Source organism: Rhineura floridana, chromosome 3 (genome assembly GCF_030035675.1).
Source record: "Rhineura floridana isolate rRhiFlo1 chromosome 3, rRhiFlo1.hap2, whole genome shotgun sequence".
NCBI classification, from domain to species: domain Eukaryota; kingdom Metazoa; phylum Chordata; class Lepidosauria; order Squamata; family Rhineuridae; genus Rhineura; species Rhineura floridana.
The window spans coordinates 64944709-64963092 of record NC_084482.1 but is presented as its reverse complement, the minus strand read 5'-3'; the positions used below and the strand labels follow the sequence as shown (position 1 = coordinate 64963092).

The 18384-nt window shown below is 46.6% G+C and overlaps 1 non-coding gene across 1 annotated transcript; it reads right to left on the bottom strand.

The window, feature by feature from the left end:
- Window positions 1-17581: 17581 nt before the first annotated feature.
- On the bottom strand, window positions 17582-17655 carry TRNAN-GUU (transfer RNA asparagine (anticodon GUU)). The gene has a single exon. It is a non-coding gene; the product is annotated as a tRNA-Asn (tRNA).
- Between the last annotated feature and the right edge of the window lie 729 nt (window positions 17656-18384).

Genomic DNA, 18384 nt, shown 5'->3' with positions numbered 1-18384 from the left:
CACAACTCCCATCAGCCTCAGCCAGCATTGCCAATGGTCAGGAAGATGGGAGTTGTGGTCCAACAACATCTGGAGGCACACTGATTGGGAAAGGCTGCTCTAAGCCCTAGAGTACACTTTAAGGCTCCTGATTGCTCCTCTGCAGCCATACATCACGTGTGGGGCAAGTAGGTGTGGTCTGGGGAAAGTGGACCTCTGCCAGGCCTAATTTGGTTCATGGGCTGGAGGTTCCCTAGGATGGTGCCATCTTAAGGAGCAGAACTGCTGTAGGAAAACCTGTGTGCAATGGGCATGTTACACTCTTGACCACCCAGCTGACACTGTACCAAAAGCAGCTTTTAAAACCCTACCAAAAAAATGCCTGCATGTTAAAAAAATTCTGAGCAGTGCCCCAAATCCACCAGTTGGGCCAAGTGCCCCACATTACCTCATGGCAAAGCGACTTTGAGAATGGGTGTTTTATGGAGAAAGGGAATAGTTTGGATACAGAAAGCCATCAAAGGAGCCACTGGTAGCCCACTTACCGTTCCCAGTTCTCCACCCCTGAACTCTCCATGACAATATCAGTGCTACACAGAGAGAGGGCTAAAGACTTGGCTAAAAATGGAACTGATAACCTTCTGGGTAAAAAGTGAGAAATGTGATCAAACGAACATCTCCAACATCCCATGTAACTCTTAAGATACTTTAATTGCTGTGAGTGAAAGAGAATTTTCCCTGTATCGCTGTGGCAGAGCATCTGGGGGTTTCACTCGAGAGCAGCAGAAGGTGAACGGATCGATGGCAGCAGAAGAAAATAGCCACCGGGGAGTTGGGAGGGGAAACACTCCTTGCTCATCTTGCTGGTTTTGACAACTCACGGAGATGCACAAGGGCTTCTACCTGCTCTCATGTTCTGTTCTAGTTCTCTGGGATCCTCATGCATTCTCTCATTTTCTGCCTGCTTGCACAAAATTAGGCAAGCAAGAGGGTTGCCAGGAAGAAGGGGCAAGAGAGTCAGAAAACTACAGGCAGAAAAACCCTGAGGAGCTGTGAAAGCTCCCAAAGCAAAGTGGTAGTTAGCTGGCCAGCTTAATCAAAATTCACTTTTACTCACAAAGTCACAGTCCACTGGGCCAAACAATGCTCCTTCTTTCCCATCCAGAACTGCCAGGGGAATTCTATTCCAGTGCCTAGCAACCAGGAGCTTGCCACTCTTGTCAATCTGGCAGCAGTCTGTGGGGGTCCCTGCACCAGGAGTGGGGAACCCTTTTCAGACTGTGGGTCACATTTACATCTGGGCAACCTTCTGAGGGCCACCTGCTAGCAGTGGGTGGGCCCAGAGGCAAAAGGGGGCAGAACAACAAATGCACATTTTCCTTTTGTACATCAGGCGAGTTTCTACATACCCTTACACACCCCTCTACCCAGGCAAGCTAGAGGCATGAACAGAGTTCAAGGACACATTCCAGCCAGGAAAAAACGCTTGGGGTGCGAAGCAAGGCTGTTGAGGGTTGTGGCCTGGGGAGACTTTGGGAGGGCCAGATAGAGAGGCTTGGAGGGCCACATTTGGCCCTTGGGCTCGGGGTTTCCCATGCCTACACTATACATTGTACCTGCATGAATGTAGCGATGTTTTTTTGAAAAAGGAAAAACTACTTTTGGAGGGGGGATTTAGAGTGAATGACATTCTCTGCTCCAGATCTCATCCCGCACCTCGTAAGCCCATTTGCCTTCTTAAGTTTTCAACAAAAAATTGCTTCACATTTCTAACATGAATACAACTTTTTTTTTTTTGGAAAACACACACACAGTGTTGAGGTGGGCAGAGCAAATCACCACCCAATCATTTGATGAGCAATGAGGGGGCAATAACACCCCTTCCTTAGCTGATCTGCATGGATCTGCTGGGGGGGGGGAGTCTGTCTGTGCGTGTGTGTGTGCGTGTGAATACGCATGTGTGCACACATGTGTGTATGTACAAGGGGGTGGGGTGATCCACCTCCTTTTAGCCACATCCACTGCGGCATGCTACCCCTGGAGGACTGGGCACGGCCAAAGTGGCACTCGGGCCAAAAAATAAAGGTTAGCCATCCTATTTATACTGGGCTTGATGGACAAATCATCTCACCTGGAATAAGGCCGCTTCCTACGTGCCTGATTCCCCAGGGTTCAGAAGCCCATCCTCTGTGTCCTTAGGAGCAATGCCAAACTCCTGTTCCTTATTTCCTGATTTCTCCACCATTCTTTCCTTCACCTGCCCTAGCTACCTGGTTTGAATTAGCTTCGTTTGGCTTGTCCATTGTTCCCATTTAGGGAAGCAGGAGGAAAAGGTGTTTCTCTGACTACAACAGCTTCTTCCCTGGCACAAAAAGGAAGGGCGAGGTCATTGAACTGAGTCAAGAGGGGCTCTCTAATGACGTCCTCCTTTTCCAATATTAGGAAATGAGTTAAGAAGACCTTGTTAGGAAGCTGCCTTATCCTGAGTCAAGATCTACTTGGCTCATGATTATCTACAGCAACTGGCTTTGGCTCTCCAGGGATTCAGGCAGAGGTCTGTCTCAGCCCTGCCTGGAAATGCGCATGATAAGAAGTCTGTGGGACAGAGGGTTGGCTGCCTCTCTGAATTTCAGAGCATCCAGATACAGGGATGTAGGCTGACATGGTCCAGTCCAGTGGGAGAGCCATGCGCTGCAGCACAATGAGAGACTAACGCTGATGCAAAGGTTCTTCTGTGCAGGCTGGATTGGGGACAGGGGTGAAGGGCACAAAAGCTATGTTGTCTTTTCTTTTTTTTATGGGAAGTTGCAAAAACAAGTCCTTCAATTAGAATGGCAAATAGAAAGCAACGTGCTTTTGCTCAGAGGAGAACAAAGGACGGGTGGCAGGAGATACCTGGGCTACTCAGCTGAGGTTGGGAGGGTGGAGGGAGAGAGAAGGGGGGAGAGATGTTATGTTGCTCTGGCTAGGCAGGGGAGAGGCTTTCTTTAGCATACGCTCTGCATATTTTACTGCCAGCAAAGATGTGGTAATGATTTAATATGCAGAGGTAGATAGCTTGGCATTGATATGCATCCACACTGCATAACATGCGCATACATATTTCAAAGGGGGTGTGTGAGAGAAAGCGGTGGTTGAAGGCAGGCATTTGTCAGGATTTAGCCCTGGGAAAGATTTTTCTCCTTGAAATGGAGTTTGGAGCGGGGGAAGGGGAAAGAGGAAAGGGGAGGAGAGGAGGAGAGGGAGAGAATCATGGTCAAATAAAATGATTGAGACCTTTAAAGCATTAGAAAGAGAAGCAAGCATTAGCAAGTGATGCACAGCATCTCTTCCATTTTATTATTATTCAAGAACATTAAATATCAGAATATTAAGCAACGCTTTTGAGATGGAGAAGAAGGCAAAAAGGCAGGCAAAGAATTTAAAAATTCAGGGGGAAGCAATGCACATTTCTTTCCTAAACAAAGCACTGGTGTGCTAGAGAGAGAGAGAGAGAGAGAGAGAGAAATTGGAATCCTTCCCCTCTGCCACCTTTTCCTTAGAGAATTTGCAACAAGCAGGAATGAATAGAATAAGTGCATCCTGAGGGCTTTGTTTAACTCTAGGTCGAAATTGAGCAGTGCAGGGAAAAAGGAGACTTGATGGTTTGGGGGGGGGGGCCTACCCTGTGCCAGTCACTGTAAGCTGACCACTTGATTGTTGCTCTCATTTTTGCTGCAGGAGGAGAGTTAGTGAAGGAAGAATCTGGAGTTTGTTTCACGTATCTAAATGTATGTATCCCCAGTGAAGTGATGTGAGGGAGTGTCCATTTAACATTGGCTATGTCAGTGTGCACATGTGATCCTTGTGATTCTTGGCATGATCCACACAGCAGCCCCAACGCTACTACAGGTAGGTCTGCAGAGTTTGCCTACAGGAAGACTGACTGCCCAAAAGAAGACTGAACCAGGTGGCCAAGAGGTAGCTCCTGCTGTCCTCCCAGGGACCAAACTGAGCAGCCAGCCATGCTAAGGTCCTCATCAGCTAGTGGGGATCAGTATGGGCCTGCCTAAATCATTCATAAACATTGTACATTTATGCTCTTATCTGGTATGTTTGTTACCCAGTGGTCAGGTAAGCATAGGTAGGGTACAGTTTTCATCAAGTTTCAGGAGCACATATGCAGGGATAACCTACATCTTTTTGATTATAGGCGGATTCAGGAATCTAAGATGGGTGTTTTGAGTAATGTACTGGAAAAGAAGAGATTAAAATGTTAAATGTCTTCGGTGATGAAGGAGAAACTGATCTGGTATAGCAGAGATAGCCATTATGATGCCCTCCAGATGTTGTGGACTACAACTCCCATTATCCTCAACTATTCACCATGTTGACTGGGATTGATGGGAATTGTAATCCAGAACACCTGGATGGTACCATGTTGACCATCCTGCAGTAGAATGTTCTTTACACCATGTTCTTCAGCATCTGGCCTTGCCGAGAATATTTGTGAATAGAATATGGAATGATTATTGCATGTAATATGGCAGATTAATGCTTCAAAAATGCTTCAGTCCTCAAAGCTGGATGTTTCAGTAGTTAGCAATGCAGCTTTCTGTGCTCTTAGTTTAGCACTTTGGGAAAAGAACATTGCTCAGTGGTAGAGCACATGCTTTGCATGCACAAAGTCACAGGTTCAACACCTGACAGGAAAACTTGGAGAACAGGGCTGGAAATTGCCTCTGGTTTGAGACCTTGGAAAAGGGACAGGCCTGCTTTTCAGGTTTGTGGTATTAAGTGTGTTACTGGAAATGTCCTCTACACACATCTGCTTGTGTGGATGGTGGAATGCCGGACACCATGCCTACAGAACGGTGTTAGGCACACCAGCAAATTTACCCTGCTATGCAGTAGAGTGAAATTACCTGCTTTAGGTGGCACCATGATGGGGGATACATGAAGGCAGGATTTGGTATTTGAGTGGTGCAGTGAGACTTTTTAAAGTATTAGCCCTAGCAAGTGAGGGTGGTAATGATGATGTGCCATTGGGTGCACTTGAGGCAGCAAAATGCTTTGGGCCCTCAGTTAAAGCATGGGAGCAATATGAAGGTTATTTCATTATTAATGAATTAAATTAAGAAATTAAGAAAATTAAAAAGGGCGTACAGTATAGCTATGATTTCTGGGGGAAGGAAGTGAGGCTGCAGGAGTCTTTGTCCCTCTGCTCCACCCTTCATGGGTGTAGGTGTGCATGTGCAGTGCACACTTGTGAGAGGTGATGCACGTGTGTGTCCAAATGTACACAAGGGGGAATGGTGTATGTACATTCATGAACAAGACCTCCTTTCTCCATTTGTCTTGCTGTCCCCTCCTGCCATATTTGCATGCCTTTTGGTATTTATTCTGTGTTGCAGATTTGCATTATCTGCTTTGTGAAGCTTTTCAGGTTGGCATAATGCAGGATCCCTCCAAAGCAATAGCTGAGTGCCTCCGAGGAAACATAGAATACATTTATCTGGCCAGTGAGTCACCTCTGCTCACTCCAATTGCCTCTGAGATTAACCGTCCAATTCAGAGCGTGTGGTTTCCAGGCAGCTTTAAGCCTGAGCATCTTAACCACTGCTCCCTATGGATCCTAATTGCAATTTCCACACAGTTCTTGGGTAACTGAACTAGGCACCAGGTAGTTTACAGAGGACAGATGGATGCAGAATCATGATGATTCTTCCATGTGGCCCAAATATGCTACAAAATGGTCCAAATGACACCAGAGTGTGTGTGGCAGGGAACAGCATCTGTTTTAGTCAGACTGTGCTCTATATCGCTTCTGTCTCTGGGGAGCTAGGCGCCGAGAGAGAGTGCAGCTTGCAATGAGGTGTGAAGAATAGAGAGGGCTTTGGTGGTGTTAATGACAGAGGGACACACTTCCCGAGCAGTAGAAGCTACTCTAAGTCGATCGCTCTTTAATTATCTGGAATTATAGTGCCGTTATCTCACCCTTTTTATGTTACGGTGAAGGAAATCAGGGCATACATTAATTATCTAATCCGTATGTAAAGTGTCATACATAATTTTCCCAGAGCAAAAAGGTTCCAGCTTTAAGACCCGCTTTGTCTTGGGGGGGGGTGGAATAGCAGCCGTCCCTGCAGTGGTTGTTGCACAGCATGCTGTCCAGACTGGGTCAGCTTTCTCAGAGGAGAACCTTACCTGGGGCAAGCTTCACCTGTAATGTGCATGACTTATCTAGCATGTCCCCCAGGTCAGCTGCTTGCAGGCTCTTTTTCTTTTGCATATAAGAGTAGATGGGGAGGGAAAGTTGCTTCTAAAATAACACCTAGTATAATATGGATCTTTTGCACCACTGTTCCATGGCCCTTCAATACCCACAGTCCAGATGCGCCCTACCATTTCTCCCCCCTCCCAAAAAGAAAATTGGGATGAGCAAGCTCAATGGTCCTGCTACAGTAGGTAACTTTGGACCCTGGACTTTATGCCCTCACCCTGCTTTAGATAGCCGTGTGCATTACTTCAGTTGTGAAGCACACAATTGACAGTTCTCTTTCACCCCACCCTCCTGCCCCTCTTCCATTTTTTGCAATGGCTTCTACATTCCCATAGGTTAGAAGACAAAGGGGGGGGGACCAGTTTGCCAGCCCTGGTTAAATTTATTTATTTATTTATTTATTGTATTTATATACCGCCCCATAGCTGCAGCTCTCTGGGCGGTTTACAGTAACTAAGAACATTAAAACAAATATACAAATTTAAAACACATCTTTTAAAAACAATTTAAAACAATTCAAAAATTTAAAACAATTTAAAAACACATGCTAAAATGCCTGGGAGAAGAGGAAAGTCTTGACCTGGCACTGAGAAGATAACAGTGTTGGCGCCAGGCGCACCTCATCAAAATAATCATTCCATAATTTGGGGGCCACCACTGAGAAGGCCCTCTCCCTTGTTGCCAGACTCCCAGCTTCCCTCAGAGTAGGCACCTGGAGGAGGGCCTTTGACGTTGAGCATAGTGTATGGGTGGGTTCGTATCGGGAGAGGCGTTCCATCAGGTATTGTGGTCCCAAGATGTGTAAGGCTTTATAGGTTAAAACCAGCAGTTTGAATCGAACTCAGAAACATACAGGCAGCCAATGCAAGTGGGCTAGAATCGGTTTTATATGTTCAGACTGTCTGGTCCCTGTTACCAATCTGGCCGCTGCATTTTGCACAAGCTGCAGTTTCCGAACCGTCTTCAAAGGCAGCCCCACGTAGAGCTCATTGCAGTAATCTAACTTGGAGGTTACCAGAGCATGGACAACTGAAGCCACGTTATCCCTGTCCAGATAGGGACGTAGAAGGTACTCCATGCCACTGAGGCTACCTGAGCCTCAAGTGACAGAGATGGTTCTAGGAGAACCCCCAAGCTACAAACCTGCTCCTTCAGGGGGAGTGCAACCCCATCCAGGACAGGTTGGACATCCACCATCCGGTCAGAAGAACCACCCACTAGCAGCATCTCAGTCTTGTCTGGATTGAGCCTCAGTTTATTGGCTCTCATCCAGTCCATTGTCGCAGCCAGGCACTGGTTCAGCACATTGACAGCCTCACCTGAAGAAGATGAAAAGGAGAAATAGAGCTCCGTGTCATCAGCATACTGATGGCAGTGCACTCTAAGCTCCAGATGACCGAACCCAACGGTTTCATGTAGATGTTGAACAGCATGGGGGACAGAACTGACCCCTGCGACACCCCATACTGGAGAATCCAGGGTGCTGAGTAATGTTCCCCAAGCACCACCGTCTGGGGCCGATCTGCCAAGTGGGAGCGGAACCACTGCCATGCAGTCCCTCCCACTCCCAACTCAGCCAGTCGTCCCAGAAGGATACCATGGTCGATGGTATCGAAAGCCACTGAGAGATCAAGGAGAATCAACAGAGTCACACTCCCCTGACAAAGGTCATCATACAGGGCGACCAAGGCTGTTTCCGTGCCAAAACCAGGCCTGAAACCCAACTGAAATGGATCCAGATAATTGGTCTCATCCAAGAGTGTCTGGAGCTGGCCTGCCACCACTCGTTCAAGAACCTTGTCCAGGAATGGAACATTTGCCACCGGCTTATAGTTATTAAGATTTTCTGCGTCCAGGGAGGGTCTCTTCAGGAGTGATCTCACTACCGCCTTTTTCAGGCGGCCAGGGACCACTCCCTCTTGCAGAGAAGCATTAATCACTTCCCTGGCCCAGCCGGCTGTTCCATCCCTGCTAGCTTTTATTAGCCAAGAAGGGCAACCTGTCCAAGCACCTTGTCAACGTCCTCAAGCAGTACCAACTGAAACTCATCCAAGAAATTGGGACAAGGCTGTGCTCTGGATACCTCGCTTGATTCACCTGCTATAACACTGGAGTTGGTTTTTTTGCTGCCTTCACTGCCCCTAAATACAGCTTACCATAGGCACTTACCAGTGTATAATTGCATCCACTAGGAGTTCATCTCTATCTGCCTTTAAGCCGTCTCCTATATTGTTTCATTGCTCTCAGCTCTGGGGTATACCATGGAGCCGTATGAGCTCTACACAGGAGAGGGCGCTCAGGAGCAATCATGTCAACTGCCCAGGTCATTTCTGTATTCCACAGTTCAACCAGGGTTTCGACAGGAGCGCCAGCCCTATCAGCTAGAAAACTCCCCAGAGCCCTTTGGAAACTATCTGGATCGATTAGTCCCTGGGGGCGGACCAACTTAATAGGTCCCCCACCCTTGCAGAGGGGAAAAGCCACTGTAAGTCTAAACTTCAGCAAGCAGTGATCTGTCCATGACAGAGGGACTGATGTAAGGCCCCCCACATTCAGATCACCAACTCCATGTCCAGTTGCAAAAACCAAATCTAGAGTATGCCCTGCTACATGTGTTGGGCCAATGACATATTGGGACAGTCCCATGGTTGTCATGGAGACCATGAAATCCTGATCTGCCCCAAATAAGGTGGACTCGGCATGGATGTTGACATCCCCCAGAACCAACAGTCTGGAGGATCTCAACAGTACACCTGAGACCACCTCTGTCAGCTCAGCTAGGGAGTCTGTTGGGCAGCGGGGTAGACGGTACACCAACAGAATCCCCAGTCTGTCCCGCTGACCCAACATAAGGTGCAAACACTCCAGACCAGTAGTCACATGGACAGGGTGCTTGCAGAGGGAGATGGAGCTCCTATAGACCACAGCAATTCCCCCTCCCCGACCCTCAGGTCTACCCTGATGCTGAACCAGTGTCGAGCCCCAGCTCTCTCAGGAGGATCAAGGAGGGGGGCTGGATAAGCGTGTCAGCTGCTAGGGCAAGGGGAAGAATCAAAGGGTGTTGAGATTTTTGAGGACGAGGTGGGACGGGGTGTATTTGACACTGTGCCAGTTCCCATGGACAGTTCTCCCACAGAAGACCATGCTCAGCTTCCAGACGCCCCCATAGAGCCGTTGGGGGATGTATTGGCGTGCGTGCCAACTCCACACACACCCTGAGCTCCCCCCTCGGCACGTCAAGCGCTTCCCAACCTCCTGAAGCCGAGTCAGCATTTATTGAGGCTGTATTGCCAGATGAGCCAGCGGAGGCATGCCCCCTTTTGCCCCACACCAGACACCGGGAGAAGCACTTCGGTCAGAGGGAGGTTCTTTGAAGGAGTCAGAGATTATGGGTGAAGACCTTTCCTACTTAAGCCTGCTCCCCCCTGACCGGGGTGCTGACTCAACTTCCTTCACACACTACAGAGTTTACTTAGGTAGCCTAGTTAGGGATTGCAGTGAGCTAGCATAGTGTGCCTATGAAGCGTATTGCCTTCAATGTTACTTTAATAAAACAGGAATTGATTTCATCCTCATCTCCGTCTCATGAGTCTTGCTCTGGGCAAGACAACCAGGAACCCTGGCGGGCATAGCTGGGAGAGACTGACTTCTCCCTGCTCACCCACCCAGGTCTCGGTTATACATGCCAGATCGGCTGCCTCATCCACTATTAAATCGTAAATGAGGGAGATCTTATTATGCATCGATCTGGCATTTAGGAGCAGCATCCGGAGGCCTGAGAGCTGGCTGATAGGGCAACCAACAAACCTGTGGGTGTGGGGAGGACCGGAACAAGGCACAGTCATTTACTGCCTGGGCTGCATTCCCCTTACCTGGCAAGTCCTCCTCACAATGCCATATCTCCCTCTACCCGTCACTACACTAATTGGGGGGGCCTCAAGTCTCCCTACTTGGCTCTGAGTCCTCTCTCCCAGGCACATTACTCAAGACCCACAAAAAGGCAGACAAAGCAGGAGGCACCTCAGCCAGCCAGCTTATCCCCTCCAGAGAAGGGACAGGTGGAAGAAATCAGCAACAGCTGGCTGAGTACCTGGGGGCCTGCTCCTGCAAGGTGTGGCACCTGCCGAGCAGAAGTCCAACAGGGAGAGGGTGGTGGTGGTGGTAGCTGAGCAGCAGCAGCAGAGAATACTCTGTGTATGTGCAGTTTCACATTTTAAACTCACTTAAATGATAGCGCCATCATGACTGCAGGAATACTATAGTCTGCTGCCCTGATGCTAAACACTTTTATTTGGGAATGAGCACCATTTTGTTGTAGAAAAGACAATATATATTTAAAAATAATAAAATGAGGATCCGTAAGCATCTACATGCTGGCCCAGCTGCCTCCTGATTTTGAAACAATCTTTTAAAATGGGGGAGGGAGGCGCTGGGGCAACCAACATCAGTCCCAGACAATGCCCAGACCAGATGCTCTATTTGTCACTGCCCCCACCATTTGCCACTCTCTGGATGGTCCTGGGGGGTGATCTGGGCTGCAGGACTTTGGCCCCTAGCTGCGTCACTGAGCAAGTTTCCAGTCATCCCCATCTGGGCACAGGACCCTAATCCCAAGGTAGAAGAAAATCCCTTTCAGGTCTTTCCCAGCCCAGCTTCTACTTCTAGGGCAGGGCTGGAGGACCTTTGACTCTCTACATGTTACTGAACTACAACTCTCATGAGCCCCAGCGAGCATGGCCAATGAGCAGGGAGTTGTAGTTTAGCAACATCTGGAGGGCAAAGGTTCCCCACATCTGACCTAGGAGAATAAAAGCAACTGCCTGCCTGAAACCCAGAGTACTTCAGAGAATTAGAACAAGGGCACCACTTTTGTAGAGTGTGAGACACCCACCCGCTCACCCACCCACACAGTTGCCCAGTTTACTTCAGATACTCATCTATTAACTATGCATCATCATGCCAAGCCCAATTACATTTTTTTTTAAAAAAATGTTTATTAGAAGAAAGTTCCTTCATTGGCCCTCTAATTTTGTTCTTAGACTGCTTGTTGCTATCTCGTATGTGGAATCAAAGTACTCAACAAAACTGAAGATGACTGAATATATTTGCTTTAGCCTTGGACAAAATACCACCAATATAAAACAGATTGGGGACAGGAATATCTCAACAGGATGATACTTTAAGATTCATTTCAAGAAGCAAGTGTGGTAGGAACCTGCCTAATTTGGATTCAAGATGATAAATAGCTAAGGAGCAGTGCATGTCATGTTGTTTTTGGAAACTTGTATTGTTGTTGTTATGTGCCTTCAAGTCGACTATGACTTATGGCTACCTTATGAATCAGTGACCTCCAAGAGCATCTGTCATGAGCCACTCTGTTCAGATCTCGTAAGTTCAGGTCTGTGGCTTCCTTTATGGAATCAATCCATCTCTTGTTTGGCCTTCCTCTTTTTCTACTCCCTGCTGTTTCCCCCAGCATTATTGTCTTTTCTGTATATATGTCCCAGTATATAAAGCATAACCTATGTTGTTCTTCCGTCTTGTAGTTTATGATTGGCTTAACAGGTTATCCACATTTTTGTAGCACTAAACATTGAAACCAGGAGAAGCCAGTCCAACAGTCAGAAAGTGCTTATATGTTCCATTACTGAGTTTGAGTAGGGATGAGGGAGAAATTCATTTAGTTTGCATTTTGCAAACCCACCTAATTTGCGCTTCCTGAACCAGTATGTGAACCAAAATGCAGCTTACGTTTGACATTTGCACTTCTCCAAATGATAAAGTGCAGTACCTGAAGAGGTACTGAAGGGTTGTTGGAACATGAGTTTCAACTCGAACTGGTGGGTTGGGGCTGCATGGGGTTAAAAAGTGTAAATAGAGAGGAGACCTCCTGATTGCTAGGCTATACCCATCCTTTGATCTCCTGCTGACTCTTCCTTCCTGTTAGACTGATACTTTCAGGATGTTGACCACATCTTCCAGCTTCTTCTTCGTTCTCTTGAGAGGGACAGCAGACATCTTCTCTTTGTCCGTCTATCTCCTCCCAGCATGAGGGCAAACACTAGGCTTAGTGTTTGTGTCTCCAACTTAGCTAGTTAGTTAGATGTAGAACTCTTTCCTATCAAGTATGTACTTCCAGAATAAAGTAGTTATTTTTTATTTTGAAGTTTAAAGTCTCAGTCTAATTCCAGGGAAGGTGTAATATTTAGCAAGGATTCAAACACACAAAGCTCACTCAGATGCTCAAGTGCCCAATTTTGCTACTCTGCAACAGGGCACACTGTCATGTATGGGTGCCACATTAGCAAGCCCTGCACCAGAGCATAAGACTGGTGCATAAGTCCCTGAATAGCTGAAAAACGGCAGCTGAAAACCTTTGTTCACTCCTAGTGATGGCATTGATGCACATAGCTACTCTTTACTGTCATACAGTAGCAATGTTACAAACATCTTAGAGCTGAACCAAAATTTCACAGGAGAGATTTGAATGGGAGCATTTCTGGAAATTTTCTTTTTTGCCTCCTCCCTCAGAAAAATGTATTTTACAGAGTACTTTCATGCTGTTTTTGTGGAGGATACAATTTCCCCCCATAATATCCCTGAATGATGCTAGGTCTGGGGCATTGTGGGGTATGTATATGTTGGCCAGAGTGCTGACATAGTTGCTATTGCTTGCAGCAGTAGCAAACAATCAAGCAAACAACCTCAGGTTAGATGTTAGTGAATCTCTCCAAAGGATATTTAGTGAAACAGTGCCCCCAGTTTTTCTGCAAAAAGGCTGGGGAATTTTTGAGGGGCATTTTAGTTTAGCTCTAAAATTCCTACTTGTCCATGACAAAGTAGACTCACATCTAACAATATCTACACTTGAAGATTAAAAATTGTGTCAGACTAGGGGCTACTGCCCCTGCCTGCTTCACTCACCAACCCCACCTAGACCCCACCCTACAGCACCCCCAAGGCCTCCCCCACCCCCTCTGTCAGGTGCCCCGTAGCCATTCCTCCATTCTCTCTGCCATGCCACCCTCTGCCCCTCCCCCCACTGCCTCTGCCAGGTGCCTCTAGCCATCCTCCCACGTGTGTCGCCAGAGCCCCGCCTCCACATATACTGGTCACTGAAGCTCTCCCCTGCCCCTCTAAGGATCTCCAAAGCTGCCTCTCCCCCCATGGGTCTCCAAACCTCCCCTCCTCCTCCATGGGTCTCCAAACCTCCCCCCATCCCCCACTTACTTTGTTGCCTTGCTGCTGCTGCTGCTGCTGATCACTCGCTCGCATGCCTGCCCGCCCATCCCCGGATAGGCCTGGGCTAGGCCCCCCTGCCACCCCTCTCATCATCATTGCCGCCACCACCACTGCCTCACCACCATCACAGCCAAGGTTTGCCTCTCCTTGTCTATAAGAGTCACACTACCTGTGAACCTTCAGTGCAGGCACACGCCTGCACAGAAGCGTTTCCAGGTAGCGTGACACAAAAATATAGTATAGTAAGACTTCATCTTAATCTGATTTAAATGTGCTGAGCTTGTAAATGCAGCTATCTAGTAAAACATAATAATGCTAACTTAAAAATCACTGTTGCATTTGTTGTCTTTCACCCATGAGGCATCGTAGTATGCTAATATGCATGGCCTAATTGATGTTATTAATTCAATAAAAGGAACCACTTCACATGTACAAGTAGTGAAAGCTTATTAAGAGTGCTGTGAACACTGTAGAACTGCGTTGATGTCATGCTCATTATATTTGTTGGATTAGGCCTGGATGTACCATGTACCAAAAGGAATTTGGATCCTGGGCAAACACATCCAAATTCTGCATTGACGTATGGATATATTTATTTCCTTTGCAAAATTTCAGGCTTTGGTGGAATATTCATTAGACAAACAGGATATTTGTCCTTGGCCCTGGCACTGGGAAGGACTGGATTTTCCTGCTGGAGCTGTTCATTTGGCTCCACTTTTTGTTTGTCTGCTGCTGACCCTTTGTCAATCTCTTATCTTAAATGACTTGATGCCTTCTTCAACATTGGCTTAATTTGCCCCTACCTCTTTGACAGCCAAATTGTGATATAGATTTCAGCATTCTGGCAATTATTGGAACCATTAGAAAAGACCAGGTGCTTTTCCTACCCTTTCCATTCCCATACCCTTCTTCACCCATCTCTAGAACCTCAAGGCACAGTACATGGAACAAGGCATACAAGCACATAGTCCCGGCACATGAGATAACATAAAATCTGTCAACCGGCTGCTGTGCCATCATTCAGCTTGCCTGCTGTGCCTCATCACTGAAGTCCAGAATTCATTCTGAAAAAATTGTTCAGAGTTGCATATCGCTCCCTCTGTTGCCTGACTTCACAGGATGAATGCCAATATTTATGTGGTCAGAACAGCATCACAAACATGCAAGAGGGAGGTAGCAGCTAGTCTGGCCAAATCCTGAGGTTTGCAGAAGTACCCCCCACATCTAGTTTTTTTAAAACAACAACACAAAGGGGGCAAGTTCCCTCTCTAAAAGGTTCAAACTCAGATGTGCACATGTGCAGCACATGCCCAACTGATCCAGGTCCATGGCCACAAAAAAATTATTGTGGCAGGCTTACAAAAGCCTAGTGCAGGCTTCCTAGTGAGTGTAAAAGGCAGCAAAAGTTGATGGCATCCAAAACAATGGAAGGGGGGGAGGCCCCAAGATGCCAGTGAAGAAGAATTACTTGTTGAAAGATTCCATATGGTTAATCTGACATTACATAGAATTGGCATAAAGACTATTTGTACTAATTGTATATTTTGCCTACAATACAATTCCAGAGACACACTTTATATTTGCCCCTGACGAAGGCCAATCCCTATGTGGCTGAAACACGTTGGGCTCTATTCCTCTTTTTAATAAATCCATTTGGAATCTTTCAACAAGCAATTCTTCTTCACCGGCATCTTGGGCCCTTCCCCCCCTCCCTTCCTGGTGAGTGTGCCAGAAGCTGAAGGGGGATGGGGAAAGGAAAGAGGCATGAGATGTTGGGCTGGATCAGAGAGAGCTTAGAGGAGGTGGTGGAGGAAGGATGATGAAAGCAGAAGTCAGACCATGGGTGGGGTTGAGGAGGCAAACGAGCCAGAGGGGTGGAAGAAGATGCAATTGGAAATGAGAAGCAGAACAGAGGAGAAGACGGAGGATGATGGAGAGCAAACAGACAATGAAGGGAAGCCAGCTTTCATTGTAGCTCTCACCATCCTAGTCCTCTTTATTTAAAGCCAGGTAGAATTGAGTTCCTCTGGGATGCACACCTTAATGTGGTGAGGGGGGTTGAGAGTGTTGAAGAAGATGAGAGCAATGCCATCAGGAGTCTAGACCAAGAGGCTAGATTCCTAGCAAGGGCACCCAAGGCGGAATGGTCAAAGCTGAGACACCAGACTAAGATGCATTCAAACTCAGAGGAAGGCAATGGTAAACCACCTCTGAATAGCTCTTACCATGAAAACCTTATGAACAGAGTATCCAAAATGCATCATGAGATAGTGCTGGAAGATAAGACCCCCAGGTCAGATGGCACTCAGCGAGCTACTGGGGAAGAACAAGTACGAGTAGCGCTGTGACTAATGACGCAGGTGGGTCAAAGCCAAAAGGAAGCACAGAGGCTGATGTGAACAGATGCAAAAGGAGGGTCTGGAGTTGTATGACATACACAATAGGAACATGGAATGTGAGAAGCATGAACCAGGAACAGTTATAAATTGTCAAGCAAGAAATAGAATGCATCAACTTTACAATACTCGGCATGAGTGAATTAAAATGGATGGGAATGGGAATTTTTCAATCAGGCAACCACAAAATATTTTATGCAGGAAGTGAGAATTAAGATGAAACGGGGTTGCTCTAATAGTGAGAAGTGATGTAGCAAAAGCAGTTAGGAGCTATAACGCAAGGTCTGAACAAGTGATATCAATGAGATTAAACAGGAAACCTGTTCATATAACCATCATCCAAGTCTACGCTCCAAAGGTAAACACAGAAGAAGAGGAATGGGAGAGATTTAATGCAGAAGTACAGGAAGAAATTGATCACACACCAAAACAAGATGTTCTGATAATCATAGGGGATTGCAATGCAAACATAGGGAACAGAGAAGAACTAGGAATTGTGGGGAAATGGGGCTTAGGAGATAGAAATGAAGCAGGAGAGACACTTATTGAATTCTGTGAAGCCAATAACTTGTTTCTTGCAAACACATTTTTTGAGCAAGCAAAAAAACGACTGTACATGTGGACATCACCAAATAGTCAATTTGTTGATGTTATATTACCTTCAAGTCGATTATGACTTATGGCAATCGTATGAATCAGTGACTTGCAATAGCATCTGTTATAAACCACTATGTTCAGATCTTGTAAGTTTTCCTCTTTTTCTACTCCCTTCTGTTTTTTCCAGCATTATTGTCTTTTCTAGTGAATCTAGTGTCTTCTCATTATATCTTCAAACTATGGGCTCATCCAGACTGCAAAATGTGATACACGATCGCTTTGTGTTTTCATTATTTTTCAGTTGTCCATATGACCTTGCGCACTGTTGCACTTTTTCACAGGTTAAATCCGCTCCTGGCAATACCGCAAAAATGTGATTTGCCTTTTAAAATTGGGAATCATCCGCTGTGCCTTCAGGAGCCTGTGAACTGGACGGCCGCTCTGGCTGAGATCTGCAATTGTGGTTGTGTGTAAAGCCCCCCTTTTCCTGGCTGGTCTCACTGAAGTGTGGCTGGTTGGTGCAGGGAGCCGCTCTTGGATCGGGCACGGAATGCGGGCAAACAGCCCCGCTGCGCTGAAGCCCATCCTGGAGATGCAGTAGACTGAATTTGGGACCATTTGCATGTGATGCAGATGCTCTTAATATGTATAAAGGTAGAAAAGCAGGGAGCAGGAACCCCCCTTTGGGGGCCCCTCCTCGAGCAGTGTAGTCCCTTCCTGTATTTTTGTTAGCTTGCATTTGCGGTATAGCGCAAAAGCGGCTGTATGCTTTTCTACCTTTATACATATTAACGTTTCTGGAGATACACAGGGCTGACAATTCCACTTATTTCTCCAGAAATGCAGGTAAATGGGAGGGAGGGGAGGTAGTAGTTGTGACAAGTCATTCTCGAAAATGGAAGGGCAGGGAGCAGGAACCCCCCTTGGGGGGGCCCCTCTTCGAGGAGCTGCTTTTGGAAGGCAGCCGAGTCCCAGCTTTCCAGCGTAAAAAGAAGGGAGCCAGCAGTTTTGTCCCTTCACGTCCCCTCTCCTGCTCCCCAATTGGTCCTAACCCAGATAAAATTAATTATAATTGTGATGGGTAATAACAGAAGAAAACATGAATTGTCCCTGGGTGGGCTCGAACCACCAACCTTTCAGTTAACAGCTGAAGATGCTAACCGATTGCGCCACAGAGACCTGCAAGTAGCAAGTGGCAAGGAACTCATTTACAGCCACAGGAAAATTCAAACTTTTGCGCTCTAATGTTCAAGTGCATGCGCGATATTGTGCGTTGCAAGGGGGGAGCACGCGTCATTTTTTGTGAATCAATTGGCTGATGGGGGTGGTTTTACAGGCTGGTCTTGGAAAAAATGAAAAGGATGTACGGGTCTTCCCGCTGCGTGTGCTGGCGCAAAAAACACGTATTTTTTAAATCAGAAAAAAGCAGGGGGGGGGAAAGACAGTGAGGACTGTCAGATGGCAAACCAGATATGAAAAACATGGATTATCCCACTCCGTTTGGATGAGCCCTATGATAACCTCAGTTTCATCATTTCAGCTTCTAGTGATAGTTCTAATTTAATTTGTTCTAACACCCAATTATTTGTCTTTTTCGCAGTCCATGGTATGCACAACACTCTCCTCCAACACCACATTTCAAATGAGTTGATTTTTCTCTTATCTGCTTTTTACACTTTCCACTGTTCACATCCATACATAGAGATCGGGAATACCAATGATCCTGACTTTCAGCGATACATCTTTGCATTTGAGGACCTTTTCTAGTTCTCTCACAGCTGCCCTCCCTAGTCCATGCCTTCTTCTGATTTCTTGACTATTGTCTCCATTTTGATTAATGACTGTGCCAAGGTATTGATAATCCTTGTCCTCATTGTCAACTGTAAAGTTACATAAATCTTCTGTTGT